Raw genomic sequence first — 13,157 nt, 5'->3', positions numbered from 1 at the left:
TTTTTCAGCTCGTCTTATTTGGGACACCAGAAGGGGCAATTTGGATTTTTTTCTGGCTGCAAATGTCTTAAGTGCAGCAAGTTGGGAGCACCATCTTTATTCTCCCTCTGTCTCTCATTGCTGTCCTGAGATGCCAAACACCATGAGTTTCAGAAGGGGGGCAGAATGTGATACATAATCAGGTATGAAGGCTTTGTGTCGTCATGGCCTTTTTGACCAAACAGAGTGAAAAAGACATGTATGCAACCTTGAATAGGTGGGGGATGCACTAAACTGGGATATCAGAAGGCTATGTAAATGACCTGGTATACAAGTACAGTTAATGGATTCATGCAATAAATTTTTACACCTACACCTCACATAATACTGTCAGAAATTTCTTTTTTCCTTAGTGAAAAATATTAGTAAACTGTCTTTTTTCATTGTTGAGAGTTTTCCTTCAAAATTTTTCCATCAGTGTCAAAACTACCCTTGGTCTTATGCAGAAATGAAAAATATAAAACAAAAAGCAATCTTAGAAAAAAAATAATTTAACATTCAGTGGAAATCTATTATCTGAGAGAAAAAAAACTGCTTTAGAATATCTTGACTGGCTGCAGTCATTATATGACTATTATTATTATTATTATTACTACTATTAATGTTCTGGTTATTATTAGTCCTGGTTGTTTCAAACAAGAAAACACTTCCTAAAACAATATTACAGAACAATATTTCATTAAATGAAAATCACTAAAATCTCTTAAAAATTTTCTATAATGGTAAAATGTGAGAGAAAGAGAACACTGGGAAGGCTCACACTGAATTTTAAAGCCCATCTCACTGTTGTGTGACATATACGCATATTGTGTGGTATGCAACATTTTTACCCTACACAATAGTTTAAAAATATTGTGTTTTAGTTTTTTTTCTTCCATTAAAAATTTCATACAATGTCATGCACATTAATTGAAGTGGTTGCGAGTGAAATGCAACCCTTGGATTTTATTATATGAATATAATCCAGGAAAAAAAGGAGGGGGGAGGCATAAAAAGACGGCTCAACAAATTGTCTTGTATTTATTTTCTTCATTTATATTAGGTTACTCAGAATGAAAAGCTGCCCAATGGATGTTAGATATAATAGCTAGAGAGTTTAATATGACTTCTGCTGCAAGAAAAACTGGACTAGATAAAAAAATCCATATCTTAATGACAGGTAAATAATCCTTTAGTATCTCAGATGTACATTCTACAGGCAGGAACTCTCTATTCATGAAAACTCTTTTATTCTTGTATGCCATTACTGCAGAGATATTGCTATATTGGTAGATATATTCCTACACTGATAAATAGACTGCATAAACAATATGCCCCCCCATAAGCAAGATAATGCTAGTACATTCTAGAAATAATAGCTCCCCTGCAGGAGGCTAGATTTTTCCCTTTTTCTAAATGCTAACAAGAACTACTCTAAGGTTATCCACGTAATGAAAAACAGGGGCAAAAGAAGTGTGGTGCATAGAAGTCTCTTTCCCTCGCCTCTTCTCTCTTGGGTGATAATGTCACAGATTTCTTTATCCCCATGTACTCTGATGGCATGTGTGTGTGCATGTGTCCATGTGCATGTGTATAAGACATTTTCTTATTTAATAAATAAATGCGTGCAGTTCTCCAGTGTCAATAAAGTTTTAGCTGCCTGTGAGATCCCTGCATATATTGGATAGCTACTTCATTTCAAAGACTCTGATGAAGTCCGTAATCCAGGGGAATGTAGCACAAGTCCCTGCATGATGTACTGTAGGGTAAGCTGCTAAGAATCACTTGCAGCTCTGCATGGAGCCACATAGTTCTCTTTGATAAGTTGCCCGACCTGAGAAAGCTGAAAATATGTCCATTATTGTGAAGACTGTTGAAAGAATACTGGATTATTAGTCTGGCTAGTGACAAGATCTTGGAGACTGATTTAGTTAACACACGTTGGTGATCATGCTTTTAAAAAGGAAGACTTTTATTTCATAAGTAATTAAAAGACTCAGATTTCTGAATGGTAGTTTTTCAGCATCAGCATTTATATCTGTATCAGAATAGTCTGGTTTCTGGAGAACTTACATACAGGCACAACATACTGCTGTAAATTTTACTGTATATATAGCTGCTTTCTCTATTCATGTACACACAAGCTGCGACCAGCACCAAGGTAGCCCTGGCCCAGAGACACTCCCACCCTTTGTGTGAGCTGAGGAAGGGACATTCAAAACTGCTGCCATTGTATTCCTGCATCTTTCTTTGCTCTGGAGGAGATGGGGTGGAAAAGCTTGGTCTCATAGACAACATCAGTTTACATCGCTGTATCAAGAGTTACTTCCCGGGCCTGGGCCAGGCAGAGGACTGTAATACAGAGTAATTGGGCTGTGTACTTGGCTTTGCACATCCTTGTTGTTGCCTGAAGTATGTGGTTTTTACTGTATTGTGCAACACCAGTGCACAATGCCTACAGGTCTCAGTTGTCATTGTGGTAAACAGTATCAATACTCAGCATCGCATTTTCACACCATGCAGATGGCTGTTAAGTCTGGATTTTATCATGGGCTTAAGGCATGTTTAATGCATAGAATAGCCATATTTAATCACACTCTGAGACCAGTAAAGTTTCACCGTGTGAGAAAACTATTCTCTTCCTGCTGTGGAGGGTCTCACACATTTTGTCATGAATAAAGTGGAAAGAGGAAGCAGAAAAAGGAAGAGTTTGTGCAGAAAACAGCCACTGATCTGGGTATTGCTTTGGAAATGCTTTGCTTTAGGAGTGCTCACATTGTTATCCATCTGCCTCTTTCACAGAAACCACAGTAGCAAACATAACAATGCATTAGCTTAGAGGTTTTCAAGGAAATGAATCTTATTTTCCTTAAGCATGCTCCATTCTCTGCTTATAAGGGAACAGACGTTCAGAGGAAGAAAGTAGGCAAATGAGTCTTTTCAAGTATCATCATTCACAACACAATGTAACTTCATTTTTATAATGCTTATCACATAAAGGCTATCCCAAAAGGCTTTACTGTGTTAAATAACGTATTTACAGAGGAAAAAAAAAAAGAATAATAGCAGGATGGAGAGGAAATTGAGAAAGTCAAAAGACAAAACTTTTTCATTTTTTATTTTTAGGTTACGTGTGGAAGAAGAAGGAGAGTCAGGTAGGCAGAGCCTGTTCCAGACGGCTGCAGGAAGGAGGACAAGGTTCTTTCACCCAGCAACGGGAAGTGCACCAGATAGCACTACCAGAAGAGAGACGTAGTGGAAGATGAAGGGACAAGTGGAAAACCAGGGACAAAAATTAATTCAGACCTGATTAAATTCCACCCAGTGGAAACAAATTTTCACCTCTGGGCTTAGAAACCAAAGCATTTGGATGGACATGGTATGTAGAGTAAAACTTGCTTTCACATAAACTTCCAATAAGCTTTCATGAGGAATCCAAAACTCAGGTTGAGTTTGCCATAAAATGTGACCAGATTTGTACAATTTTTCACTGAGACAAATCTAAGTTTCCTTCTGTGCATCTCATTCTCCTGGAAAACAAGTTACAGCAGGTCTGATATCCCTACTTGAATGATTCTCTACCAGTAAAACTTCAGAGACACAATTGCTCTGTTCTCATATTCATCAGGTTTTGACAATATTTCCCCTTCCATAACATTAACGTTATGTAGAAAAAAGATGTTCTACTTCACAAAGGACTTTAGGAATCCAAAATTTAGTTCTAAATTTGAGCAAAAATTAAATTGTTTTTGAGTTCTCCATAAAGTAAAATAATTAAAAAGTAGTAATTTCAGGGCACTCAATATATTGTGTCTCCTTAATATTAATTTTCAATTTTGATATATTTAATATCTGAGTTAAAAAAAAAGATTTTTTTTTCAAGTGAAAAGTCTGAGAGCTACATTCCAAAAATGTAGAAATGAGAAGTTCTGACATAAGCAGAACAGATTCCTGGTTTTCTCCCTAAATGAAATTATTGCAAAAATCACTGAATTTTGCAATGCCCTTAGTTTTTGACGGAATCTTAGATTTCAAAAGAACATAGTTCTGTTGAATTTTCTTCACCCTGCTGTGAGCCAATGTTCTATTTCCAAATACTAATATTACCTTATAAAACAAGAGAAAAACAGATCTGGCTGTTACGTGTGCTTCTCCCTGTGACTTTGCTCTCTTTACTTGTCAGAAGCAGCAGCGGTGAGATGCCTCTTGTTGTAGGTCTATGAGCAGGACACCCTTGGATATCCTAGCCGCTGCTCACCCAGTGGGTTGTTTGCACTTGCAGTGCTGTAGTGTTGATGGGAAAACTGGGTGAGATGTAGTTCATGGAAGATGAACCAGACGTGGGACTTTGGGAATTGAGATGAGCATTTCTTTTCTCCTATTATTATAGCCATTAACAATCCTCAGGATTAAATTCTCCCTCTGAAATGCAAGTGGAACTTTGTTACAGAGAGGACAGAGGAAGAAAAACATGAGGTAGACTACATCACAGTTCTTCTAAATTGTGGAGGATCATGTATCTTCTGCATCTGTAATCTTCCTTGTCCACTTAGTACCTGTCTGGTGGCCAGCAGGAATTAATGGTTGCCATATGCATTGAAGCTGACTACTTCACCTCCATCTAGTGACAAATGCTTTTAGCAGGAAAACTGAAGTCCCATGGCTCACCAGAGGCTCTATGACTCTACACAAGAGCAATGGAAAAACAGGCACTCCCAAGCCAGGTTCACCGTCCTCCCCAGTCATTCAGAGCAGTTGCTCTTGGCTGGCTCCTCTGTTCATTTTTCTCCTCTTTCTCAAGATTTTCTTTCACTTAGAACCTTCCACATCAGAAGGATCAGGCTTGTGTTTTGCAGATCTTTAATGTCAGCATATGGGTTTTAGTATATATAAAACACTGCAAACTGGAAGAGGAGAATAAAGAAGTGAGAGGTGATGATGACAGTGACAAGGACTTGTTTTTTAAGAGGCACAGAATGTATAAGGGTTAGGAGTTTACTTGAAACACTTGCTAAATTGTGTAACAAAATTGTTACTATACATTCTGGAAGGAAACCTCACTTAGGATTCACGATTTGTAATCAGTTAATTACATTTCATGAGATTTTCCTTTGCGGAATGTAAGTAGTACTATGCAATCCCAATTTACAGGAAATGAAATCATGCAAAAGTTTCTCTAGACAGCACAATAAACTGCTGGGGTAGTTCAGAGTAGCACCTAACAATTCTTTCTCTGTGCACTAGTAGAAAAAATAATTGATGTAACTGTCGTACCATGAAAATTATATTCTAGACTCATGATGAATAAAATACTAGAATAAAACTACACATTTCCAGTAATCTAACATTTCAAGTGGCAGAGATCGTGCAAGGAAAATGGATTCCAGCAGATCTCCACAACATTCAAGCCCCGAATAACCTGAGAAACATTAGATTATAATACTGCTGACTTCGCAGCTGACATGGCCTCAAAGCTGTAAGGGAAACTAGACCTCCTGCAGTGGTGCTGTGTGCTACCTCTTCAATACATCGTTACTGAAAAGGGAAGTTATATAGGAACTCAATTCTAGTCACCCACTGCCTGTGGCATACACCACTTATGAATCTCAATTGCAAGCCAGTGTATTCTTGGAATTCAGAAAAAGATGATTCATCAGAACTAATAAATGCAGAGAAAGAATTGTTTAATTTAGGTCATTAGGTTACCCATAATATATTACAATACTCACAAAAACTCGACACCCTTGCATTTCTGTGAATTGCTGTGTGTTCTATGTATTCCTGATACATTCTTGTTAGTGTTTGAACACTCCTGGGCTCTTGTACCTGCTGCCCTCAATTACTTCAACAAGGAATAGCTCTTTCTTGGCTCTGTTACCACTTCCACCTGCTGGGAAGGAGGGAAAAAAATGTCACTGTACAGGTAAATGGGAGCCCTGAGATATTTTCACTTACTGAAGGCTGGAAAACATCAGAAATCTCTGCCTCTTGAGAGCACTAGAGAACACGGTTGTTGAAATTATATCAGATTTTGAGACATTCGAATTCCACACCCAAAAAGCTTATTCATTTTGAAATAGAGTTGACTGGTGCAGAGTCAGTATCTCCTGGGTTATCCTCTTCTTTCCATCTCTGACTCACTGGCTGGTCTTGGACAAAGCTTTCCATCAGGTTTGGGAAAGCCTCTGTCCGAGTTTCCTCACCTGTAAAACACACTAGGCTGATAAACACTTACTTATCCAGGGCAGCTCACTGGGCTTTGTGGGATTGTCTGGTTCATGCTTGTAAATGTAAATGCGTTCTGTGAATGTCAGAAGTTCTTACATTATAATGTCCTAACTTTATGTACAGTTCAAGAACTTTATGCACAGATCCCAGGGCAGACAGCCTGGGAAACGGAAGGGCTGGAGGAAAACTGGAGCAAGCAGGCAAGGATGCTTGAATGGGAAAAAGGAAATTGTGGAGGAGACAGCACCACTGAGAGTTTCTGCTGTCAGCAACCTTACCCAGAATAACCTTCTGTGCTGCCATCCCAGCCAGGAACAGGTTGCAACTTCATATAAGAACTCACAGAACTGGGACTTAAAGAAAACAGGAAATAATACACAGTTTTTGTGGGAAAGATTCTAGCTGTTGGGAGCACTATTCACTTCATGGTTGAGAGGACACAGTGGAGTCTGGGAGAACCATAGGGTCCTATGTGAAAGTCCTCAAAGAAAAAATCCCCTTTACAGTCTGTTTCATGTGAGTCATTCCTCTGTTAAATCATGAGGTAGATTACACTTGCCTTCTGCACTTTACTAACCTGTGATAAATACGTAGCTTGGAATCCCCTCAAAACTTCCTCTGGCTGGTTTTCTTGAGCACACTGGGGTAGACAAAATCCTAACCTGCCCAAATGTATTATCTTGAGGACTTAGACACCTACCCCCTCTTGAACTGAAATGATGCTGCCAGACTGTGGTTGTCCACTCTGAATAAGGCGTAATTTTCTGCAAGTCCCTCCCACCCTGGAAATGCTTCTGTAATGCCTAACGACTCCTGCCTGACCTACCTGTGAGGGGTCATAGTGTAGGAAATGAATCTGGAAGGGCAGAGACACTGAGAATAGTTACATGGTGTTTATCTGTTGTTGTCAGCATAACTTCAGTGAATCAGCACCATCAGCAGAGTTTCTCATTGTTGCTTTCTAGTGGTGCTCTAACCTCTCATTGCTTATGTACGGAACAACCTCCCATATTTACTCGGATTTAGTAGGAAAATAAAGGAGGAAATTTATAAAGCTGGAGTGCTCCCATAGATTTGTTGTGGGAGAACTGCAGTTTCTTTTTGCTGAAAATAAAGGTCCATTTGGAAAACAGTCTCTTTAACAGTGAAGTGTGTACAGCAGCCGGAAAGTTTTGATGGTTTTAGTGGGAATTAAGCACCTCTTCAAACTGTATTCATAAAATTGTATTCAGCACAAAATGAGTAGGATGTACACTTAACCTTGGAAATTTCCCTTTATATATCACCTGAGGAAAGGATTAATCTCAAATTTGAGACACGTGCATCTCTCATCTGTAACCGTGAGGATAATGCTTAATATCCAAGGAGGAATTTAATATCTCACCATTTTAAATAAAGAATTTTAAAACGTTCTACCAAATATCTTCTACTTTGCTAAAGGAAAATGTGATTCTTACAGAACAGAGGTGAAGTAAAACCACATCGAGAATAAAGATTTCAGATGCGTCAGAGAGCAGAGCATGAAAGTATTCTGGGATGTGACAAAAGTGCTGGATGATCTTGTAGCAGTAGGTTCATGGTACTGACAGCTCTAGTTCAGGTTATAAAACAATTTCCAGTGGAAATCTGGTTTCATTTTCTCACAGCTTTTTGAATCTTCCCCTTTCAGGTAAATTTTTTGAAGGCTTGGTTTGAAATCTTAAGTTCAAACAGAAGTAAGAACAAAAATAAAATTTTGAAAAAAGACATATGTCCATAGTTCTGCAACGTTAGCATCCATGAGTTTGTCAGGAGCGGAATGGCTTTGAAATGTCCATTGTGCCTAGCCCAGCAGACTGACCTGTCTAGATCATCTGCCGTTTTAAGCTGTGGCCCACACCAGACTCCAAGTCTTAGAGAGGAGGTTTCAGGTATAATTGCATTATTCTCTGCACTGCAGTGTGGGTATCCCAAAACCCTCAAATGTGTAAGGCCACATGTGTGACCTTTCAGGAACTGATACTCATCCTTCAGCATATTATACATGTAAAACATAACATCTGGGAAAAATCTGTCACAGAGCTGGACTTGAACAACAAGTTACATTAAAGATTGAAACAGAACGCGCAGACGTCTTGCAGCTCAGCTCCTGAGATTTGTCTCATAGAAGCTGGTCAATGAATCCTATTCTCTTGTTTGACCACCTATCCTGCACAAGTCATTGCCAGTTCAGAAGTCCATAGGGTCCCAGCAAAGCTTCTCTACTTTTCTGCATTAGATTTCCTAAACTCCTTCAGTGTGTATGATTCTTGTCTATTTGCAGAAGATCCTAACTAGGACAAAACTGACTTTCTTCCTTTTGTTAGATTTAGATAGCATCAGATAACTTCATTTTTATATGGGATCCAAGAAGTATATTATGAAATACTGAAAAAAGTTCATTCACATGAACTGGAGGAGGATGCTTCTCAACAGGTGATCTTATTAGACCTTCTAGTTTGGTAGATTTTTGTATAATTTGGGTGAGAGGGAAAAAATATTCTTGCTTTAGGGCTTTTCTGTTTTTCATGACTTTTGTCTTTTGGTAACCTTTGTCACTTATTCAACTTTGACTTTATTTCATAGGCTTATTGGATTTGTGATGTTTGTTTCCAAGTGTAATTTTAAGAACAATACTCAATGTATTCCTTTCAACAGGGTTAGCTTTTAGTTGTTCCTTTTCTTCTCCAGACAGAAGAATCCTGATGTCTTACTCTATTCTCTCCAATTTAATCTGTGACTTTGTTTTGTGGCTTGGGTACAATACTTGACATCAGATGCTAGCTCCACTTAAATGTTCCTGAAGGATAGATGAATATCATCTTTATTTGTTTGAAGTGTTTTTTTGCATGAATCACCATAAAATTGATGTATTCAAAATACAGCAGAAATTAGTAAAAGAAGAAGGTAAAATAACTGGTGGATGTACCTTAATAAGTGAGTTGTGTTTTACTCCTTTTCCGTCACAGAAGTTTAAGCTAGTCACTAAACTTCTGCATGAACATTTCAATACTTTCTAAGTAACATACGAATTAAATTAATTACCAGCTCACAAGGAAAGTATAAGGTTCATAAAAATTTTCAAATATCTACTAGACTCTTGAAGCGAAGGAATTTTTATGTATAGATAGATGTATAATATCACCAGATTCTTGTGGCAGGAAGCAGCAAACATCATTTACCCAGCAAAACAAGGTCTTAATCCTCTTCAGAGTATAAGGTGACCAGAAAATTAAAAAAAAAAAAAAAAGGAAAAAAAAATAAGCACATGGTAAAAACAAGAATTGAGTGCCTTGTCAACATTTTATACCTGTTTGGGGTTTCGGGTTTTTGATTTTTTTTCTGTTTTTGTTTTTATTTTTTTTTAATTGTTTGGTTGTTTTTTAAGGTATGTATAGTGTGGAGAACAATTTAAGAGTGTGACAGACTTGTGAACCCTTGTCCTTCCATTCCAGTAGCACAACTACCCTCTGGCAACCGCAGCATTACATACCTGTAAAAATAACATGAGGAAAATAGTTATTGTATTTTTAGCCACCTTTTAATACTACTCCATAATTAAAGTAATTTGTAACATGTAATAAATATTATTACTTTGGTTTTGTGTTCTGATTTTTAATGAATTTGAAAAGACACACTAATAACAGAAAAACAACACCATGTTAATTAACAGCATCAATTCAGAGTGAAGTTAATGGCACTGTTTGCATTACTAATGCAAGCAGGATTTGGCCCTTAGGAAGTCATTTCATATGGCAGTTACATGTTTGTCTCTGAAGTACCAATAGCAGCTGCCAGGTGGGTGGCTGATGGTAAGAATACATAGGAATAAATTATTATGCCAATGAAACTTTTTGACCTGATATTGTAGGCTATTTCTTGTGGATGACTGGAAGATTCGACTACAGCTGGAGAATGTTTCAGACCTCTTGACACCACAGAGAGACGAGTTGCATCAAACGACCTCGAGAGTGCCATACCAAGGCAGAACAGCAGGACCAGGAAAGGGAGATAAGCCCCCAGAAATGAGTGAGACTTGAAGGATAAGGAAGAGTCAAGCCGTTTAGATACAGTCTAGGGCTGGAGGTTGCAGCAGAGGCCACAGACCAGATTAAGCCACCATTCCTCGCATCCCTGCTCTCTTCCTAACTACAAATCAAAATCAAGACCTTAATGAAGTTGATTTTCCTAAGTGATGCTTTAACTTCGGACTCTAAGCTCTGTGGCCTGTGTTTCAGTGCGTTCCCCATCTTTTACCTATATTCTCAATTCAGTGTGACTCGTTCAGCCCAAGATCCTAAGTGAGGACTGCTTCAAAACATAGCTTCAAAACCAAGAGCAATTATTTCCTCACCTGCTTCCTTTTGTTATTGGAAACATCAGCTCCATTCATTCATTATTTAGTTCAGCTGTAACTTCTAACAGGGGATAAAGGGAAAGAAGGAAAGGGTTTGTTTTATATTACGAAGATATTTTAGAATACTCTTTCTAAAGCATAGGAGGAATGAATACTATTTTCACCATCCCTATTTAAGAGTCTAAATGCTGAAGTTTGCCTTGCTTCAAAGCATTACAATGATTGCAATGATTCCGCAGTGGTGTAGTAGATCTATGCACAGAATCACAGAATCACAGAATCACAGAATCACAGAATCACAGAAAGGTAGGGATTAGAAGGGACCTCTGTGGGTCATCCAGTCCAGCCCTCCTGCCGAAGCAGGGTCACCTACAGCAGGCTGCACAGGACCTTGTCCAGGCAGGTCTTGAATATCTCCAGAGAAGGAGACTCCACAACCTCCCTGGGCAGCCTGTTCCAGTGCTCTGTCACCCTCAGAGGGAAGAAGTTCTTCCTCATCTTCAGACGGAACTTCCTGTGCTTCAGTTTGTGCCCATTGCCCCTTGTCCTGTCACTGGGCACTACTCAAAAGAGCTTGGCCCAATCCTCCTGACACCCACCCTTCAGATATTTGTAAGTATATATTAGGTCCCCTCGCAGCCTTCTCTTCTTCAGGCTGAACAAGCCCAGCTCCCTCAGCCTCTCCTCGTAGCAGAGATGCTCCAGTCCCCTCACCATCCTTGTAGCCCTCCGCTGGACTCTCTCCAGTAGCTCTTCATCCTTCTTGAACTGGGGAGCCCAGAACTGGACACAGTACTCCAGATGAGGCCTCACTAGGGCAGTGTAGAGGGGAAGGAGAACCTCCCTCAACCTGCTGGCCACACTCTTCTTGATGCATCCCAGGATCCCATTGGCTTTCTTGGCAGCCAGGGCACACTGCTGGCTCATGGTCAACCTGCCGTTCACCAGGACACCCAGGTCCCTCTCCACAGAGCTGCTCTCCAGCAGGTCCACCCCAAGCCTGTACTGATGCATGAGGTTGTTCCTCCCCAGGTGCAGGACCCTGCATTTGCCTTTGTTGAACCTCATCAGGTTCTTCTCTGCCCAACTTTCCAGCCTATCCAGGTCACGCTGAATGGCAGCACAGCCTTCTGGTGTATTCACCACCCCTCCCTGTTTGGTGTCATCAGCAAACTTGCTGAGGGTACATTCTAACTCTTCATCCAGGTCGTTGATGAAGAAGTTAAACAAGACTGGGCCCAGTACTGACCCCTGGGGGACACCACTAGTTACCAGCCTCCAACTAGACTCTGCGCCGCTGATGACAACCCTCTGAGTTCTGCCATTCAGCCAGTTCTCAGTCCACTTCACCAACCACTCATCCAGCCCATACTTCCTCAGCTTCCCTAGGAGGATATTATGGGAGACTGTGTCGAAAGCCTTGCTGAAGTCGAGGTAGATAACATCCACAGCTCTCCCTTCGTCTACCCAGCCAGTCATGTCATCGTAGAAAGCTATCAGATTGGTCAGGCATGATTTCCCCTTGGTGAATCCATGCTGACTACTCCTGATAACCTTCTTTTCCTCCACTTGCTTGTTGATGGCCTCCAGGATGAGCTGCTCCATCACCTTTCCCGGGATGGAGGTGAGGCTGACCGGCCTGTAGTTCCCTAGGTCCTCCTTCTTGCCCTTTTTGAAGATTGGAGTGACATTGGCCTTTCTCCAGTCCTCGGGCACCTCTCCTGTCCTCCAGGACCTCTCAAAGATGATGGAGAGTGGCTCAGCAATGACATCCGCCAGCTCCCTCAGCACTCGTGGGTGCATTCCATCGGGGCCCATGGATTTGTGGACATCCAGATCGCTTAAGCCATTCCTCACACAGTCCTCCTCGACCAAGGGAAAGTCGTCCTCTTTGTAGGCTTCTTCTCTTACCTCCGGGGCCTGGGATTCCTGAGGGCCAGTCTTAGCACTGAAGGCTGAAACAAAGAAGGCATTCAGTAGCTCTGCCTTCTCGGCATCCTCCGTCACCAGGATACCCGCCTCATTCAGCAGCGGCCCCACATTGTCCCTAGCCTTCCTTTTGCTGCTGATGTAGTTGAAGAAGCCCTTCTTGTTGTTTTTGACATCCCTTGCCAGCTTCAGTTCCAGGTGGGCTTTGGCCTTCCTCGTCGCATCCCTGCACGCTCTGACCATGTTCCTGTACTCTTCCCAAGTGGCCTGCCCCTCTTTCCACATTCCATGGACCTTTCTCTTCCACCTGATCTCCACTAGAAGTTCCTTGTTTAACCATGCAGGTGTCCTGCCTCCTTTGCTCGATTTCTTTCTCAGGGGGATGCACTGCTCCTGAGCATGGAGGAAGTGATGTTTAAAGAGCGACCAGCACTCTTGGACCCCCCTGCCTTCAAGAGCCCTGGCCCACGGGATGCAGTCGTAAGTATAACATCATCGTTAAAAAACAACTATGATCTTTAAAAATATTTTTCTTCTTTTTCCTTTTTATACACCTTCTGCATTGTGCAACACTGGAAATGCTGAATCCCAGATGGGTTCTCCCAGC

The sequence above is a fragment of the Opisthocomus hoazin genome, chromosome 7, assembly GCF_030867145.1.
Source record: "Opisthocomus hoazin isolate bOpiHoa1 chromosome 7, bOpiHoa1.hap1, whole genome shotgun sequence".
In the NCBI taxonomy this organism is placed as follows: Eukaryota; Metazoa; Chordata; class Aves; order Opisthocomiformes; family Opisthocomidae; genus Opisthocomus; species Opisthocomus hoazin.
Note: the sequence above shows the minus strand (reverse complement) of the source record.